The sequence below is a fragment of the Mytilus trossulus genome, chromosome 10 (assembly GCF_036588685.1).
Source record: "Mytilus trossulus isolate FHL-02 chromosome 10, PNRI_Mtr1.1.1.hap1, whole genome shotgun sequence".
Taxonomy (NCBI): Eukaryota; Metazoa; Mollusca; class Bivalvia; order Mytilida; family Mytilidae; genus Mytilus; species Mytilus trossulus.
This window is the reverse complement of record NC_086382.1, coordinates 51,699,227-51,720,422: the sequence shown is the minus strand read 5'-3', so window position 1 is coordinate 51,720,422 and position 21,196 is coordinate 51,699,227. Positions and strand designations below refer to the sequence as shown.

The following is a 21,196-nucleotide window of genomic DNA, read 5'->3' as shown; positions in this document are numbered from 1 at the left end:
TATTTGGATTTCAGAGTAGTTCGTCAATATTTGTATGAACTATAAATACTTTTGCATTATTATTTCACTATTCCATGATATTTACTTTTTGTTTTTCTTAAGACGCCCACAACGTTTCTATAATTTACATGTGACATACTAAATTGATATCTTATATTAATCTTGATGCTACATTGTATACTGATTATATCCATTCTAAGGATGGAATATTCTGTTTTTAAAATATAAGCCGTCTGACTATTTAGTGCAATGTTTTTTTTTATTGTTGGAAAGCCCCCTTTTGATTTTACTTTTGAACAGGACAATTGAAAGCAGCACGATAGTTACTAAATAGCTTTTCTTTTTTTCCGAAATAATTGTTGTTATCTATATTAGACGCGTTTTCATAGGAAGAAACACCAGATATAGTGATAAAAAAAGATAAAAAGATCGAGCGATTGAAAGCAGCGTCTATAAAAATGGGTTTATGTATCGCCCATTTTTAATAGAATACTTGCATTGTCAACATGCTGACAAAAGACCACCAGACTTAATTACTCGAAGTTTAAGCAGAAGTAATTGAAGACCTATTGGCGACATTCTGCTGTTGTTTGTTCTATGGTCGTGTTATTGTGTCTTTGACACACTCATTTTCATTCTCAATTTTAAAGTTGAGTAAATTTAATCAAGATCATATAATAAATAATAAAACTAATCTCGTTCTGTTTAATTTCAAATTGAACATATTAAGAATTAAAAATTCAAAATGCTATCTCTATTGAAACGTTTTATCGAACATATATAAAATATAACCAAATCCATTAAAATCATCTTTGGCTGATGGAGTTGAAATCTTAGTTTCTTTATGAAATTAAAACTTTATTAAGGAACAATTTTAGAAAAGTTTGTTATTAATAATGTCAGAACCGAGGCTATGACTACTGAGCTTGATGATACCCTTAGGTTCAAAGTTGAGGAGCCTCGAATTATGGCAATATCAATGATAAAAATTCATGTCACCGCAAAAGTAATGACTACCTAAAATGGAACAACCTCCGTCGTGAACACATACGCTTGCAGTGACATATACCCAGTGATTAAAATATATAGTAAATAGCAAGATAATTATGTGCGCAAGACAAGCATTTTGTTTACAAAAACACTACAGTGACGCTCTAATAAATAAGTTTATAAAAAAAACTTACAAATCACGATTTTGAATAGCTTTATACAGTTTGACTCTATAAAACATTTTTCAGCTGTTAAAGTACCGTTGATAATTGTTTGAATGTTAATAGTTTACTTTTATAAAAAATACTGCACCGGAGTAATAAGCTTAAACTTTTTCCCAATGTGTGTTTTAATACACCAGTTTGTTAGTTTTCTTCTTAGTTTTATATTGGTCATTTTGTCATCGTTCCTCCGTTTACTCGACTGTAAATCGGTTTTTCGAGAAATAAACGATAGTGAAAGAATACGTAATGGTTGTCAAGTATTACGTTAAAGAACTAATATATAATCGTGAATGAAATCTTAAAAAGAATGCACATGCAGCATCATAAAATAATCTGATAGGATAAAATTACAATGACAAGTAATGGAAAACATATTTCAATAGTATAATCAATATTCAAGAAATATCAATGCATACGAATACACTATTTTTTTTATAAATCTGCAATAGACAGATTGCACTTTAAGCCCTATCGTATGGCGTCCATATCTCATTTGACAAAAAACGTTCACCCATGTTCACAGCTGAAGTCCATCTTCGGGTGCAGGATTTTCTCCCTGCGTTGATCACCAATTGCTGGCCTTCGGGTGTTATCTGCTTTTTGGTCGGATGGATGTCTGTTTGACATATTTCTCATTCCATTCTCAAATTTATCTATGTTCTCAATGAACGGCCATCATTGATCAGGATGCGATCCTTTACACAAAAGTGATCAAACATAAGTACGGGGAAAGACGATTGGAATTCACACAACATTTTTTTAGGTTACCAGCATTGATAGACTTATTGAAGAGGGACGAAAGATACCGGAGGGATAGTCAAAATATTAAATCGAAAAATAAATGACAACGCCATGGATAAAAATTATCAAATATGCCTGTGTTTGTATTGTGGTATACACAATGTACTTATAATCTAAGTTTTATTATTTTTGAACCTTCCCTATTATGTAACAAATTGCTACAATAGTCATTAATCAGACTAAATAATATACTAGATTTTGTATTGTTAGGGATTTTATTGATAATGTATTGTCATACGAACTTGTCGATGTTAAGTGTAAACAAACGCGAGTACGTAAGCAGAAATAATCGTTCCAGTTGCAAAACAAAGTAACGGGCTACAGGGCTAAGCAGTTGTTATATAAATATTTAATATTTTTCCCAAAGGGAGAATAATGAGACTAGACAGACGTTCGTTTTTGTCTACATACGACTTATCAGTGACACTCAGATCAAAAAGGTTATAAAGCCAAACAAGTACAAGATGGAAGATCATTGAAGAACCAAATTCCCAAAAGATTGTGCCAAATATGTCTAAGGTAATCTATTCCTTGGATAACAAAATCCTCATTTTTTTCGAAAAACACGAAAGGAGTAGGTTCAGTAAGACCACTTTTTTGGCCCCAAAATATAGCAGTTTTACAAAACTGTGATTATGTAATCATGGAGCTATCTTTTATACAGAAGAATGATTCTGCTTCATAAATATGAGCTGTTTTTGACAATACAATGCACATATATGGGGCACCAGCATCATAAAGTCATGTTAAATTACTGAAATCTTCTCAAAATTAGCATTTTAGTAAAATTTTAGACGGTTTCTGTCTAAAATGAAAGTGGCCGCATTCGTGTTCATTCATAATATTGAAATGCAAGTTGTATTTGACGATAATACATAATATATATAAAGGTTGAGGATGAACACGGATGCGACCACTTTCATTTTTGACAAAAATCATCTGAAAAGTGACGATTTTTTGCAAATTTGATAGGTTTTTTTCATAATTAAGCTAGAATCGGAGCGTTTTTAATGACTTAATCAGTTAAATCTTTCACAAAGACTAATTAAATCAATTGAAATAGACACTTAAGTGTTAAAAAATGGTCTAAAATATTTCGTCAGATGAACTTGAAAATGTAGGCCAAAATCGGCCCTTATCGGACCTACTCCTTTATTAAAATGACCATATAATCAATACTCATGTCAACGACGAAGTGTATAAAAATTGCTTATGTTATTAAAGTAATTTGTCATATCGTATTAAGGCGAAGTGTACGTTATTAAACTACACAATGGATTTTTTTTAAATTACGCATATGAATTGTTCTTGTAAGATTACACCAGAAAATAAAATAAAAAAGGGGGTAACCGCTTTCGTTTATGAGACACGAGCCGTTGAAATTAATAGCATGATACGCCAAAAATACAAAGAATATATAGGTAAAATCATCAAAATTTGCAGATATTTTTTACATTATCAAGGTTTTCTATTTTGCTGGTCAACAGATTTATTTTTAAATTGATATACGATTCAAAAATGAAAGATGAATCCATCGGTGCAAAGAAAGTCTTTAGCAACCGTGCTAGTTTTTTCGCTGCTCCTTTTTGTTTTTTTTTACCGGAACATTTAAATCATTCGGCGATGTCATGGTCCACAGTAACGTCGCCACAACTTCTACATCATAACTCTATTATACTGTACAATATCGTAGCAATGTCGTGCGTGTGTATTACCCATCTTCCTATGTATAACAAATGGCATAGCGTTGTAAATTGATAAAAAAAAACCAGCTAATTCTAAAGAATATTTCTGTAGCCAAAAAATTGCAAGTTTGTAATTAAATTTACCGCAAATGAAAGAAAGTTACCGTAGATTTTATTCTTTTCTATATTAGAGTGGTTTCCACACCTTTTTTAATGCTTGCATGGATTGTAATTATTTTTATGAATCCGAAATGCCTTCTCATATGCGTCTAAAACAGAAACAAAAAACAATGTTTTAAAGTAAGGCTGCACACAGAACAACGTACAGAATGCTTTGATTGCTAATTGTAATAATTCAGATAATTTCTATAAGGTTTTAAGACAAATGTGCTTGTTGGATTCATGATATACCGCAAAAAATAGTTTCTCTTTCGTGTGTCCACTGTGACTGTGTCCTTTCTTGGAGTAAGGGAGATAACTGGCGTAACTTCAACGAACGTTTTTGATCCCGTATTCCGCTAGAGGCGTGCAATTACGTACACTTCGCCTTAATACAAAAGAGGAGAACCGAATAACAAAAGCGAGAAAAATACATCACAAATAAATAGTTAAAGTAGTCTTTTTTGTCTATGAATATGTTTTCTTTCAAAGTATTTTTTAGGATAAATAGTTTAAATTGTTTCTGTGCTTCTACAGTATTATTTAGTTTCACATATAATCATATCCCTTTTTCTCGAGAATACAAAGTAGAAACACATCTATATATAGTTGTTACTTAATTGTATTTGTGTTTGTTCAAAAGTCCATAAGTTGAAGTGCTTCCTTAGTCTACTAGAGTATCAAAAATAAAAACAGCGCGTTGTAAATTCCATGCTTCCGAACCGCTTTTCTTGATGTACCTACATCATATACACATGCATGTTCAAATAAAAAGCTACCCTTATTAGTGTACTTTCGCTTCATTTTAAAAATTAATTCAAGTACTTCTATGTTTATTTTGGATTGACGCCACTGTTATTTTGTGATTTTTGTTACATAGAAATGCAAGATATGTATACTCTTTTAATCATCATTTATAGTGAGAATTCAATATCCTTTCATCACTTTTCATGTTTATGTTCGACTTACACGTTTTTAAATTCCAAACATACCAGTATTAGTTGAAACATTTGGGGATTAAAAAAAAATATTGAAACATTTTGGGATTAAAAGAAAATATTGGAGGCATCAACAATATGCAAAATTTAAACCACTGCCTCTGATCCCGATAAAGGTAGGGTTACAATCCCGCTAACATATTAAATCAAACCACTTTGTATTTGAATTTGCCTTTCCAAAGACAGGAGCCTATAATTCAATAGTAGTCGTTTGTTGCTGTGTAACATATTTGTTTTCCGTTCATTATATTGTACATACATTATTGTGTTCATTTTCTCGTTTGATTGTTTCACAAATGTCATCTTGCGGCCTTTTAAAGCTGAATATGTGGTATGAGCCGTTCAGTGACATGTAGTCAACATATAATATTGTTTGTATGCTATATGCTCTCCTAGGGCCATAATTTGGTAAATAAAATATTCTATTCTGTTCAATTCTATAGTCGTTAATTTATGTCTCTTGTGAAGAGTTGTCTCATTGGCAATCACAACACATCTTCTGTTGTTAAACGGTAGGACCATTTACAAGCTCTTATATTTATTGATATACTTTCAAATGCTGAAATTACACCTTGCTATGTAAGAAAATAGGAAATTAATTACGCAATGACACATTTTGTACTTTCAAATTTGTGATGAATTTATTTACAATTTTTTTTTTTTTTATATTTAAAAAGAAAGAATTAATAACAAGTTTTTAATGATGTATGTGTATACTTCTTATCCTAGCTGGTAATTTTAAGATGTACTAAATTTCTTAAAAATACGTGCGTGTCTTTCAATTATGTCGTCTGTAGAATCGAACGGAATGACATCGCTCACCTGACAGAAATCATTATGAAAATAAATAATGAAAACAGTATGTGCATTATTCTTCTTGTCCTTAAATTTCAAACTATTTGCTTTATGGTTTCGGAAAGTTATTTTCTATTTGACGGATAGGAATTAAAAATATGGCACCTGATGGTTATGATTTTGATCAGACTGGTTAAAATTACTTTATATTATTGTCATTTCCCGAAGTATTTCAATTATAGCTGAGTTTTGTTCTGATTTGCCAACTTGTTTCAAGATAAATATTAATACTCTATAATCGAACGCACAAAATATTGATAAAATCTCCGGTGGTCATGTGTTCTTTATGAAAATAAATAAAACTTTGCCAATATCGTGCTATCTCTACTTCCTGTATTATTCTTTATGTCAAGGTCTTATATAATATTTCATCTTGAATTACATCTCTAATGTTTTGTATTGCAATGTGAATGCTAATATTTATTTTTTAATCTGATATTTGTATTAAAAAGCTTTCCAATATTTAAAGGATTTTTGTTTCTGCATATTATAACTTTAATCCGTCACTCAATTTCTACGCCAAGTTTACGCCTTTTCCCCATTTATTAACACTAAATTCCTCGCTGATCTCTGATCTATGAGTATAAATTTATGGTATTATGGTTTGCATACTTGCAGTTTCTTCTGAGAAGTGTTAAATTGCAGGAAACTTATTGATGAAAAGAATAACAGAAATCATACATTTGCGTCAGATGTTATAATGTGTTTATCTTATATCTGAAAGATGTTTTAGACCAACCCTCAGTAATTGTATCTAAATTAAGCAATAAGTTCAATGTTTTCAAATCTTGTTGATTAATCATATTCCTTTCATATGATGTTTTCATTTATTAATTTCAATCTAACAGAATCAAACATAACCCATATTTTACAAATTGTACTTCACAGAACACATCCAGAAAAATAAATAATAGTATTCAATATTCTTAAATATAAAATATCAAGTAAATAAAAGGAATTTGATTCTGAAATGGTTTCAATAAAAAAGAATCAAATATAGTGTTATACATTGGAGTTCTCGTAGTATTCCTGTCAAATATTTAAAAACAGTCGTTTTAGGTTAAGGCTAGTTGCATTGGCCCGATGCGTAGCTATATGTCATCAAATCAAGACAAAGATTGTGCAAAAAAGTCAACATAGAAAAGCAAGCGTCAAACGTGTTCAGGAATAATACGACACATTACTTAACAACTAAAAATATCAGTAAAATAACCTAAAAGCTATATGTACAAATATTTGATTGACAATGGGGACCAAATCTTTCAAATTTTCTGATGTTTATTCATAAACATTTTTTTTCCCTCGGACCAATACAACATTTGATTTCTCCACAAGCATTTTCTTTAGATTAAAATAGTAGTCATGCAATTAGTTAGTGATTTGTCTCTATGATAAACTTCATTTCCCTTTATGTGTTAGAAAAAAAAAGCCTGCAGTAGCATAAAAAAGAGTTATTATTTTGCCATAATTATTTATCAGGACTCCGCTTATATATGGTGTACAGGATGTATACATAGATAAATGATATTGTTTGGTATTCGAGAAAACTCCAAATGTTGTAAAAACTTAACCATCAGAAGATTAATATGTAGACTGCTACAATTCAAACTTCAAAATACTTCTTATTGTTTCAGTAGTATATTTTTTTCTCTCATTTAATTCACGTAATTTCTCCAATTTAAGACATTTAGTATTCTTAAAATTGAAAATTATTCATGCAGAAATTTCCTTTTATGATCTTGCAATAGTCGATAAATTTTTGTTGCGAATTTTGAAATATTATCCAAACACATAGCCATCACACCATTATGCATCAATATGATTGTGTGTTGTTACCTTTAGAAAAGTGTTACCGAAATAAAAATTATGATGGTGACCTAACCTTGTTCTGCGATAATCAGTTTTAAGATTCCTGCTAATTATGTCAAGGTCTGTTTCCGTCAAAGTCCTTTGTCATGAACAGTATGACCTGTATCCGATTAAAATTTGTGTTCTTCTGTACCTTAATAACTCTGAAAAAACTATAATTGTAAATTATCAAATGCATGCAATATTGTATGTTGAGGCGTTTTTAAATTAGACACATTATTGACAGTTCAATCAAAAATCTGCCTTATTAACAATCACTTTCAAATTATGTTACAGTCAATTATCTACTACTAGTATTAATAATTGGATATCCTTAAACTTTCTCCTAAACTTAAAGATCCATTTCAACTTCATAGATCCATAATAAATATAGATATGCACGACTGTACAAATGAACAGTTGTTAGCGATTAATACATTTCACAATAAAAATTTCAAATAACTATGTAACTAAACTTTAATGAAAATCAAAACTTCAAGTTTAAAAGAAATCGTTTTGACACCAAAATTTATTCTGCTGTACATATTTATGATCTCATAAGAAACTAACCCACGTTGTTTATCAAAATAATAAATCATTTAGTAAAAAGTTATAAGATTAATAAGTATCATTCCAAGGTGTATTACTAGATTTATTTGACTTGACTGGGCGGGGTTTAAGAAGTTCGACTATTTAAGACCGGTCCACTTAAAGACAAGAGTTTGAGGATTAACTTATCAATTAAGTATACAATTATTCGTCCCATATCATACAGTCACTCAGTTGTTATATATATGTGTTTGTTGACACTGATAGGTTGTTAGAATTCAATAATAATTATAACGGCAATCATCCTTATCACACACATCTTCAAATAGACTGTCCTTATGCAAATTAAAACTTAAGCTCCGCCCGATCAGTTGAAATAACATTGGTAATACGTGCATAACAATATCGTAACTGAATGACCGGGTTGTTGTATTCAAATACCTGTTTGCCGAGCAGTTTCCATCTGAGATTTCTCGTGGTTTTATTTGGTCACCACGTTCAAATATTTCTAAGCTGCTATCTAGAAAGTCTTGTGTTATTGTCGTTTTTCGTAAATGTCAAAAGTTTTACTCTATAAAATAAATTTCAACTGTTGAAGTACCATTGACATATGCTTAAACGTTTTCATTAAATACAACTTATGCACCTGCGTTATAGCTCAATAATACTTTTCAGAAAGCTGTTTTAAAAATCCGATTTTAGAGGTCATGGTTATTCAGAATGTAAGAGTTAACAAACTAAGAAACATTTATGGATTTGCGTGTTGTTGTTTGTCATTTTTCTGATTATGCCTTAAATGAAATGTTTTTAGAAAAGTGGGGTATAACATGTAATAGAATGTGCTATACATTAATCTCGTCTGTATTAAATAAATAATATAACATTTTATGAAGAAATGATATTCTAACACAAATTTGTATGAAAAAGTAAAAGGTACTTCTATATTGTTGAATGTTTTAAAGTACTAATTAAAAAAGAAGCAAGATGGAAACCATATGGATGTAATGCTAATGGTTTAAAGCTGAGAAAAGTTCTATCTATATGAAATTATACAGGAAATTCATGTTAACAAAATTAACAGTAAACCACAAATACATTTGTAGGGGGAGGTTGAGATCGAGATCTCACTAACATGTTTAACCCCACCGCATTTTTGCGACTGTCCCAAGTCAGGAGCCTCTGGCCTTTGTTAGTCTTGTATTATTTTAATTTTAATTTCTTGTGTACAATTTGGAAATTAGTATGGCGTTCATTATCACTGAACTAGTATATATATGTTTATGGGCCAGCTGAAGGACGCCTCCGGGTGCGGGAATTTTTCGCTACATTGAAGACCTGTTGGTGACCTTCTGCTGTTGTTTTTTATTTGGTCGGGTTGTTGTCTCTTTGACACATTCCCCATTTCCATTCTCAATTTTATTACCTATTTCATGAATATGTACGAAAGTATTTAAAACACTATGGCAATAAGTTGGTTATTGGGAAATAAAAGAGGGCAGGTCGTTTAAATTGTGTCGAATCCCAATTTAATTGTTTACAACTAATAGAAAAAGAATATGTACATAATTATTGAATAGCTCAACTAAATTCATCTTCACTATCAACCATACATCTTTTTAATACAATTTTGTAAACTTAGAAATAACGGAAAATGTAACTATGAAACATATATCAGTAAACAAAAGTGTTCGCTCTGATGCATCAATATTTGGTGTTTAACCTTAGACTCGCGCTATTTTTGACATACATCAAATGGGTTTGATTAGCAACAGTCATTTATACACCTACACAGGAAATTCAGTTACTTGAAACACAAAACAGTGTTGTCATTAATATGTCAAGGATGTGATGAATACTGGGTATTCCCTTAACTATTAAAAGGAACGTTTCACTTCTAATCAAATAACTTTATTTCCTTTCTCTAACGAGATAAACAAAAATCGTTTGCCTTTCTTAATACATATTTCATTTATTCTGTAAAAATAGTTTGGCTAGACCTTAACACATAAGAAAGAGGAAATGAGCTTGAATCATTCGGGGAACGTATCATATGACATTGTGTTATGAAGATAGCAGTTTTGTGATGTAAGATTGCTCCGGAAAAATCACACGTTGGACGATCATGTTGAACACGTGGATACAAACACAAGGATTTTCAAAAGCAGTTCAAAATAATATCAACAAAGTATTTTTAATTCTATAAACTTTAAAATGTCATTCAACAAATGCAGTTTGATTTAGTTATATGAATAAAGATACATAATTATCATAACCATTAAATTTAAATCATAAGTAGCAACATTTGATCGTTGAAATATTCTGAATTCTATATCGTTTTGGACAAGGCATATCTTATTAGTGGAATGTTAACATTATTATAGTCCTGTTAACAGCAAGTTTGTTCCCGTTTACATTTATTATTTGTTTTATTTTTATATGCTTGCGTCAAATTATTTTCTTTCAGGTCAGGGAGATAGTTCTTTCTTTTGACGAAGCAACTTGAACTGAACCAAGTTTGAACTGAATGTGCTTCAAGGAAAACATGCTGACCTTTGTAGGTCGTCATGATTGATATGCAAGCTTCGATTGTTTTCAAATTATTACATACATTTGTTTTATAATAGTTAACATGTATTTGACTTTTACTGCACACTTTCCCAATGAAATTGTTACTTTGATTGTTATCATTGTATCAATGGTATGGCATAGAAGAATACGCCTATCTGTCCATCCAAAAAGTATCTGTCAATTTGCTATGTGATTCCCACGGTTTGTATTGTTACCTTGAATGATTTTTTCAATCGAATTATGAAATTTGATATCACTAAACTACAGTTACCTCTATTTATAATAAAGCGTATAATTTACTTTGTCAATTCACAATATCAAGCCTTTTTATACGATTTATAACGTCTCTAAGCTAAATCAGTTGACTAATTTCATTAGGTTTTGGTCATTGTTTAAGGATCTTCTGTTACCCTCCCTTGTTTCAATCTGTGTCAAGAACATGGTGAAGACATGTTTGGATAGTTGTCTCGCGTTCTATCATCTCTTTTTTTTTATTACATTTGAAGATATTTGAGACAAACAGATGTTGGTTGATGATATATATAATTCAAAGAAAATCCCTAAATAGATACTTTCCAAAAGCAAATGCTACTCCAGTTAAAAAAAATCCTTAGTAAACCAGTAATTTAAATGGATGTCTACGAGAAAACCATGCAAAATCCAAAAAAAATTATGAAAGGGGTTGTGGAGTTTTCAGCTGATTTTGGGTTCCTAGTAAAGTATTAAGTACATCTAATAGTTCTATGTATAAAAATTGACAATTTATCTCAAAATATGTGAATACAGGGCAATTCTATTTAAGTACCAAATTTGCTGAAAAATGTTGTTGAAAATGGACATTTTTTTTCTTTTTTTATTGAATAGTTCAAAGTATTATATGACAAAAAAAAACAGTTTTACCTTAAAATTCAGACTTTCTACTAAAATAAACTGTAATTTTGATCTTATTTCAACCTTTATTTTTGTTTTTATTTTTATTGACATAAATGTGTTTTTCTAGAATTTGAATCCAGTCTGTACTGAAAATGTCCATAAAACCTCAAAAGTCACTCAAATTGAAACAATATTTTGTTAAACGTTATGGTTCACTACAAACTACTATTCCTTAACGGGATTTTCGTTGCAAATTGATATAAGCTTATTTAAATAAATGATGAAAAACTGAAAAATATACCTAAAATTATCTCCCTTTGTAAAACTCTTCACAATAAAAGGTAGATTTATTGTCAATAACAGAAGGAGGGAAATCAACAAATGTGCAAAAGGATAGAAAATAATGGTATTTTTTTATGAATATGGTGTAGCCAAAAACTTATTTTCATTGAAAGAGTGTAACAAAGACATAGTAAACCATATGGCCAAGACATTCAAACTGCCATTGGGATAAGTCTGATCCTGATCAGATTAAGTCTAGACATGACATGAGGCTAGACTCACTATCATGTCTAGGTTTCAGACTCACATAACATAATTTTAAATGCATATGCTGCAAACATGGACAGGAGTTGGATTGCAGTGGACAAGAAGACAAAATGAGTTGATGTCATCCTTTCATGACCCTTGCAAATCTAGCAACGGAAATTCGTAGGCAAAACTTTCAGTTTCATTTGGTTCTGGTAAGTTTGTTATTTATTTCGTTTGGTTAGAAAAAGCAATTTGACACCATAAAAAGACCTACTTTAGAAACATCACATCAACTCATAAATATAGGAAGAAGAGCATTGACCATTTGTCTTTGGGAGAAAAAAGGGGGGGGGGTATTTACATAATTTTCTGGAAGCAAACACTGATTTAATTTTCATTGACATACATTTATAATGATTTAGAATTCTTCTGAAATTTATAATAATCATGATAAAAGATATATTTGATTACAAAGTTCGCCCTGAGTTTGTTTTCCAAATTGTCAATAAGAGTCCGTTGACTCAGGTTTTTTTCTCCTAATTCAAAATTAATGGTTGCTTCAAATCCCTGTTTTTAAATATAACCCATTGAAATAGTGGTATGAGTGCCCACATGTATTCATCCAAATAACAATTTATAAAAGTAAACCATTATAGGTCAATGTACGGCCTTCAATACAGAGCCTTGCCTCACACGGAACAACAAGCTATAAAAATGATCAAGGACCCCAAAATTACTAGTGTAAAACCCTTTGAACAGGAAAACCAATGGTCTAGAATAACAAGAAACACGTACAAATTAATGTACATAAACATAACGAAAACTACTGTACATTTAGGCCAACTAAAAAGTATGTGTGTTAACCGCACTACCCTTACCTACCATTATTTTTATCCCTTTCCTAAAAATTTTTGTAAGGTTTTGATAAAACACTGTTCAAGTCACAATATAGCTCCGAGGAGTTGTGATTTTCCTGTCTTTATTCATTCCTTTACCGATACTACATTGTACAATGCAACTAGATTGATTCAATATATGGTTCTCAAACTCAAAAACATGTTTCACAGACTATGAGCTTGTTTTTTTCCCTCTAAATATTTGTTACTGTGAATCTTTTTCTTTATATTTCCGAAGTGAAGGTCATACATCACAGTTATAAACATGGGAAAAGAACTTGTACATGTATTTACTTCTATCAGTTAATAAAATAGAATCAGAATAGAATATGCTTACAAACTAATCCAAATTAAAGGGCACAGAACGGGCAACATGAGATTATAACATTACAGATTACTCAGATTACTCAGATAAAACAAATTCAAAATGACAATACTAAAGAAATGAATTACTTGATGGTGTGATTGATATCGTAGCATTTATGACATTTACACAGATTAATTATCATATCTACAAAACTTTTTTTTTCAATGATCCAATGCATTATTTTATAAAGCCAACTCAATTTACAATGTACATATACATGTAGATGTAACTCACTGTACTGATCATGCAAATGCACAAATATACAATATTTTATTTCTTATCAACAGGTTAATGTTGAAGATGGAAAAGCACAAAAAAAATATATAAATGAAAGCAGATACATGTATGATAGGAGATCATATAGGTAAATATATGATATAATTGATAAAAAAAAATGAATCAAACAAGTCATAACAAGAGACTACTAAATAGACAGCAAATATGACCTGTGTTGTGGCATTATTTGTGAAATATAGATATAGGAAGATGTGGTGTGAGTGCCAATGAGACAACTCTCCATCCAAACAACAATTCAAAAATTAAACCATTATAGGTTAAAGTATATCATATATAGAAATTGGAAATTGACCAGTTACATTTATTATTGTAAAAACATGATAAATGTTCAGAAATTAGATTAACCCTTCAATTTTAAAAGTTAAATCTGGTAAACAAAAAGTAAAAATAACACACAGAACACTAAAATTCTTATTTTATGATCAATAAAGGCATGTAAAGGCCATATCAGTACAATTTACACAACAAAATTTTCATTACTCATCATATTGAAATTGTTTTCTTTATTAGAATTAAACCTAGAAAAAAATATATATGTTCTTGTCAGCTTGACAGATCCTCATTTATAGTATACATGCATACATTTGTATATTGTGAACCTGAAGACTACATTTGTATTTTTCATTTTTGAAAAAGCACTTTAATCATTATTACAGCTATTTTCCTACTGCATGTAGAGTAAAACTTTGGAAGGTTTGCTTGCTCTGTTGTATATATATTAATTCAAGCTTTGTAATTAATGTTGATATCTTCTTGTAGAGTACTTTTAAATTTGATTAGACTTTATGCCAATTGTAATTGTACAATATACAAATAAACCATGCAAGCTAACCAAAGTCTTAGATTTACATGCCTTTGGAATTTAGCTGTAAAATTAATTATATATTTGTTTTCAATGCTTATTGTTTTACAAATTTCAAATGTTTTGGCTTGTTTTTAAATGATCCATATCAGCTATAGGGTCAAAAGCGTCCAAAGTTAAACTTTAAGTATGTATTACTTGTGTCTGATGCTTTTTTGCTATGCGCAAATAAAATATGTTTAAATCTAAATAAAGTTAAACTTGATTTGATAAAACAATGGAATAATTGGTGTTCTTTGATATTGTGCAAAATTAAACAGTGCATTGTACATGTAGTCATATTTTTCTAATTTCGGGCATGTCTTAAAAGCTTTAAATTAAACCACATCAAGGTATAAGGGATTCAGAACTAAACTTAGTTTGATTTTTTTGTCAAGCCTGCACCTTTTGTTGCAGAAAGCTTGACATAGGGATAGTGATCCGGCGTTGGCGTTAGCTAACTTCTTAAAAGCTTTATATTTTAGAAGGTAGAAGACCTGGATGCTTCATACTTTGTATATAGATGCCTCATGTTACGAACTTTCCATCGGTCACATGTCAAATGTCCTTGACCTCATTTTCATGGTTCAGAGACCACTTGAAAAAAAAGTTAAGAATTTTTGTAATGTTTAATTTTCTCTTATCATAAGTAATTGGATAACTATATTTGGTATGTGCGTACATTGCAAGGTACTCATGCCCATCATACAGTTTTCACTTGACCTCAACCTCATTTCCTGGTCAGTGAACAAGGTTAAGTTTTGGTGGTCAAGTCCATATCTGAGATACTATAAGCAATAGGGCTAGTATATTCGGTGTATGGAAGGACTGTAAGGTGTATATGTCCAACTGGCAGGTGTCATCTGACATTGACCTCATTTTCATGGTTCAGTGGTTATAGTTAAGTTTTTGTGTTTTGGTCTGTTTTTCTTATGGCAGATTCCATGTAAGAAAGTGAAACAACTCCCATAAGCATGTTAGGCAAAAATCATAAGCAATGAACTTCTGTTTTTGAATACATGCTTTACTAATAAAGATAAAGACAATTTGACCAAAAAAAAAAAATTATCAGCATCATCCTTTTTAAATAAACGAAGCCTTAAATGTTATGTTTCTGACATAAGATTTGACAGACTTTATTATTTCTGACATAAGATTTGACAGACTTTATTATTTCTGACATAAGATTTGACAGACTTTATTATTTCTGACATAAGATTTGACAGACTTAATTATTATTCCTGACATAAGATTTGACAGACTTTATTGTTTCATACATAAGATTTGACAGACTTTATTTTTTCATCCATAAGATTTGACAGACTTTACTTTTTCATACATATGATTTGACAGACTTTAATTTTTCTGACATAAGATTTGACAGACAAATTGAGTTTCTGACATAAGATTTTGACAGACTTGATTCTGACATAAGATTTTTCATACATAAGATATTTTGACAGACAATATATTTTTTTTTTTTTTTACTGACATTGGAAATCAAATCCTAGTTGAAAGTCATTTTTAAAACCCCTGGAAAATACTGCAGCCTAACATTTCACAAGATTTCACCTCAGGTCAAATAACTTTAACTGTTGGCACATTCAAATGTTTCAGACATAAGAAAACAAGTTTGACAGATCTTATGTATGAAACATATAAGTTAAAACTATTGCTTGAATAAAGTTAAATGAAAGAATCAACATGTTTTTTTTTCTTATGCACTTCATGATTTACAGTTTTAAATGGCATATATTGGAATCAACAATGATTTTGAAAGTTTTTACAGCGATGTTCCTGACATAAGATTTATTGACAGACACTGAGCTATAAAGCAAGATATTTGAAAGTGAAAAAAATATATATCACAGATGTTTTTGACTAAAAAAAGTAACAGATTTGGAAACAGGGATGTTTTAATAACATGACTACACTAGTAAATACCAGTATACAAGTGTCAACATAAAGCATTGCGACACATTAACATTGTGTAAAAAAATGGGAGTTAATTCTGTCAAAATTTTTGCATTTTTTCAACTTGTTTTAAAAATTTCTACTTTAAACAGAAACTATCATATCCAAAAATTATTTTTATAATTTCATCTATCATCATTATTCATCAAAACATTCACAGATTATCTTTCAAATAACAGTAATTATTATTTTTATTTATTTATTCATTTTGACAGACATTTCCATTTCTTACATGGAATCTGCCTTATACTATATGCAATAGGTCTACTATATTTGTTGTATGGAATGATTGTAAGGTGTACATGTCTAGCTGACAGGTGTCATCTGACCTTGACCTCATTTTTATGATTTAGTGGTCAAAGTTAAGTTTTTGAGTTATGGTCTATTTTGGCTAATACTTTATGCATTAGTCAACTATATTTGGTATACAAACACCACCAACCTCATTAAGGTGCAATCTCTGCGTTGTAATAGAATGTACTTGAGCTGTTTAAATCTCATTGTTGAAGGTTGTACAGGGGACTTACATTCATTTCATTTGATCTTTTGTGGATATTTGTCTCATTTGTAATCAATACTCATCTCCCTATTTTTGTGTTGTCATAATGTCATTAATTAAATACAAGATGAAATCTGCAAATTTAACTTCATTAAAATTAAGTTTGCTGCAGCTTTTTAGCTAGTTTACTTTATTTCTTATTCTATGTACTGGAATGCCAGAGTTGTGATAATCGAAACACATTTACACTAAGACCAAGTTAATAATTAATTTCTTTTTTAGGAAATTTCAATCATTTAATGGATAACAATTGTTTTCTTATTATTTTTTACAGATATTTGGTGATCCAAAAATAACTGGAGTTCATGAAACAAGACTGATTGCTGGGACACATTTTTGTTGATAAACATGTTTATGATGAAGAAAAACTTGGATAGTATTACGGATACTTGAATAAGGCTCTGATCTGTCTTTGATTTTTCCTGTTGGTGTTAAAAAATTGCAAGCTCAAATAAAAATTAATTGAAATGGAACTCATGGATATGCTTTGAAAAAAGAATTAAACAGCAATGTGAATCTCGCCAAAGTCTTACCAACAACCAAGTCAACACACAGTTGCAACACAAATGAGAAGAGAGAGACATTTGCAAGGACTTAGAGTGTTCTCACTGTCTCACCATTAAAATGGCTTTCTCATCAGCAAAGAAGAAGTCTTAAAATTACTTCTGCATTAAAAGGTCATCAATATTGAAGACAATCAAGAAGATTACGGTTGTACTTGGCCATTTGATAAACATTATAATATTTTCATTTGTCAGAAATTGTTACTTAGATTGACTAACTAGTTTTATTGATTGAATTGTTAGTAAATTACCTTTCGTAGTTCATAGTAATCTTATTCTTGCATTTAAGCATCATTTTATGTTATTGTATCATCTACATTGATTGTTAAATATAATACTAATGCTATAAATAAAATAACATTTATGATCATTTAAACAGATTGAAATATTTATAAATATATCAATGCTAAAAGGAATTTAGACATTTTTCGAGGAGAATTTAAGACAGTACTACAACAAAAGCAAACGAATAGTATATGCTCAACCGCAATATTAACTTTCTCACCAGATAACCTAATAGAAATATTTTATTAAATTGATGAAGCGTGTGTTAGTTTAAATAAATATGTACATGCAATTTTAAGGTTTTAAAAAAAAAGACATTTTTATTGGATTATCTCCCTTTGTACAATAGAAATTCAGATTTTATCATCACTGTCTCAGGTACTCATGATCAAAATGACTTATATTGTTACCAGCATGCAAGTAAAAGGTTGCAACTGTCTTATCTTTGTTTACCTGTAGAACACATATTTTGAATGTCAATACTTAAGATTTTTCAATATGACGAACTTGACATTAAATTTCATATCATTTTTGAGTAACCAGAATAAAACTTTAGTAATTAGCAAGCTACAATAACCAAAATAGGATTACTAGGAAGAAATGAAAGGATTTTACTCTTTAAAGTAATAAGGACAAGCATGACAAGTGTACTGAAGGCATTTGGAATAAAAAAAATACCAAAAAAAATTTGTCTTTGGCAGCTCCCCCCGTTTTTAAGCCTGATGCTTACTATTGTTTGTGACACAAAAATCCATTTCACTTTGAATTTTCTATTTGAATTACCTATTTTGCATAATACAATCTGTATAATTCAAGTATTTATTTTTGAATGCTTGGTTTAATTGAAATATGAGACTTTCCTCAATTTATTGCGAAAATACCCCAAAAAAGGGGGGAGGCTATCTAAATGATCAATAAAATCTATAAAATTAATTTGCAACCGAAATCCCTTCAAAATATTTTGAACCAAAGAAAATGCAATGTATGTCTGAAATTTAGGGTAAATTAAAGCGACTTTTGGGCTGTAGTGTCTATTTTAGTGTGATTTGATGAAAAGGCCATATTTTTTATCACTTTATGTGTTTTGCCACACCCTTATTTTCTATATATATCATTATGTTTAATAAAATTATGTGATTTATACTTCATACACATCCTATCTGTGCTATTAAAGTATTTAAACACTCAGAAGTATTATAGTATTTATTTCTATTTGAGAAATCTATGAAATCTATGCATTTCAGTAAATGCATCTATAAATAAACTGGGAAATACCCTAAATCCCAATCGTTGCCATGGTTACCAGCAGTGTAAGGGCTTCAAACTTGCATGACTTTCATATAAGGTCAATCTGAACATGTTAGCAAAGTTTTATCAAAATCAAACAACTTTGCATGGAGCACCATCTGCATGGTTTTCTCATAGATGTCCATTTAAGGACATTCAGGCTTGTTCAAGTAAGAGATATACATTGACCAGATTTTTTTAATGTATTTTCGTACTAGAATCTTAGTTAGTTTAAATTATGAGGCAAGATTTAAAAGGTATGCATAAAATCTCTTAATGTTAGAAAACGCCTTAAATCATCTATGAGCATAAGTAAAGTATAAAGGTACATTTAAATAAAAAAAAATCATATATTCGTATTTACAGTTGATGGACATATAAGCTATCGTTTAAGTTATTATGAAAAAGAAGATTTGGTATGATTGCCAATGAGACAACTGTCTATAAGAGACCAAATGTGACACAGACATTAACAACTACAGGTCACCGTTTCGGCCTTCAACAATGAGCAAAACCGATACCGCATAGTCATCTAAAAATGGGCCCGATATTACAATGTAAAACAATTCAAACGACAAAATAAACGGCCTTATTTAAATTAAAAAAATAAACGAAAATCAAATATGTAACACAAAAATAAACGACAACCACTGAATTACAGGCGCCTGAGTTTTCAAATAGCTCGTTGCTTTGTATTTTGTACTGACGTTCGTTATTGTTGCACTGCAATATTTCTGAAAATCCGTTGTTTCCTTTTTTAGTTGATGTGTTTCCTTCGGTTTTAGTTTGTAACCTATCAATTGATTTATGACTTAATACTACTGTTGCCTCTTTTGTGCATATTCGGAAAAAATCGTTTTTTACCGTATTTAGCAGACAGTAATTTTCCATTTTTAAATATTAACATATGGAAGTAAACAGTGATACATCATACATGTACACTATAAGTAACTTTTTTTTCATATTGATGGTTTTCTCATTACTTTTTAGAGACATATGATCAGCACATGAAGATATTTTGATTCATCGTAATTCCATAGATCAATGGAATGGTAATAGTATCATTCTGTTTTCGGAACTTGAATGATTAGACGTGTTTGTTCACATTTAATGAACATTTGAATTTGGATCTATACTCATTGAATAAACTCAGCATCATTTTTTCCTGTTTTGGTTCGGTCAGTTTATAAATATTGATAGTAGCATAGGTGTTCAAAGGCAATAAGTAAAATTAGTCCAAAACACGTATTCCTATCAGTTGTTTATCAAATTTGACCAGACTTTTACAAGATGAAAAGCATATAATCAAATCTGAAACGTATTACCATTTTTCTCGTCCCAATAAACTTATGGTACGCGTCTTGATTGTATTTGTATGACAGTAAGTACAAGTTAGTTTATGTGGTCTGTCAGTTGCTATATTGATAAATGACCAATGAATTGTCAGGAAATAGTGTCTTTATTATTTACTAAATAGTTATTTCCTTCAACTCTCGTCTAGGTTCATGGTCTAAATGTATATACATAAAATTATAAAGTCATGTCAAAAAACATAAATAGGACGAATCACACATTTGTCCCGTTCAAAGATAGTGCCATGTCTCTTAATTACCAGAACATTATATATGGCCAGGTTATTTGTACGACTGGGCATCCGAAAGCATGGTCAAAACTATTTGTTTCTGCCTCTACCAAATGAGTAACATGCAATGTACTGGTCGCTTGTTCGTTTTTTCTTCTTGATATTTATGATTTTCATGTTGAGTTTATTTTCTTTGGAAAAAAAATATAGCTACTCTTTTTCTATATTTTTCCTGTATGATTTTTCTAAAATTTACCATTATGTCTTTTTTATTTGTCATTAAGCCTTTTATTGCTTGTTATTCAATAAGGAATTTTCTTATTTTTAAAAAGCCGTATGGTAAATTACAGCAGCTAAATTTATGTTATTTAGTCTCATGCCACGTTATTTTATTATTGTACACTCTATTGATAGGTTTATACTGCACATCTAGAAATGTAACATGAAAATAATTCTGCATTTAT

General features: G+C 30.1%; 1 long non-coding RNA gene across 1 annotated transcript; it reads left to right on the top strand.

The window, feature by feature from the left end:
- Window positions 1-11,547: 11,547 nt before the first annotated feature.
- LOC134686323 (uncharacterized) lies at window positions 11,548-17,832 on the top strand. The gene is made up of 3 exons (XR_010101592.1): window positions 11,548-12,293; window positions 13,632-13,708; window positions 17,290-17,832. It is a non-coding gene; the product is annotated as an uncharacterized LOC134686323 (long non-coding RNA).
- The last annotated feature ends 3,364 nt before the right edge of the window (window positions 17,833-21,196 follow it).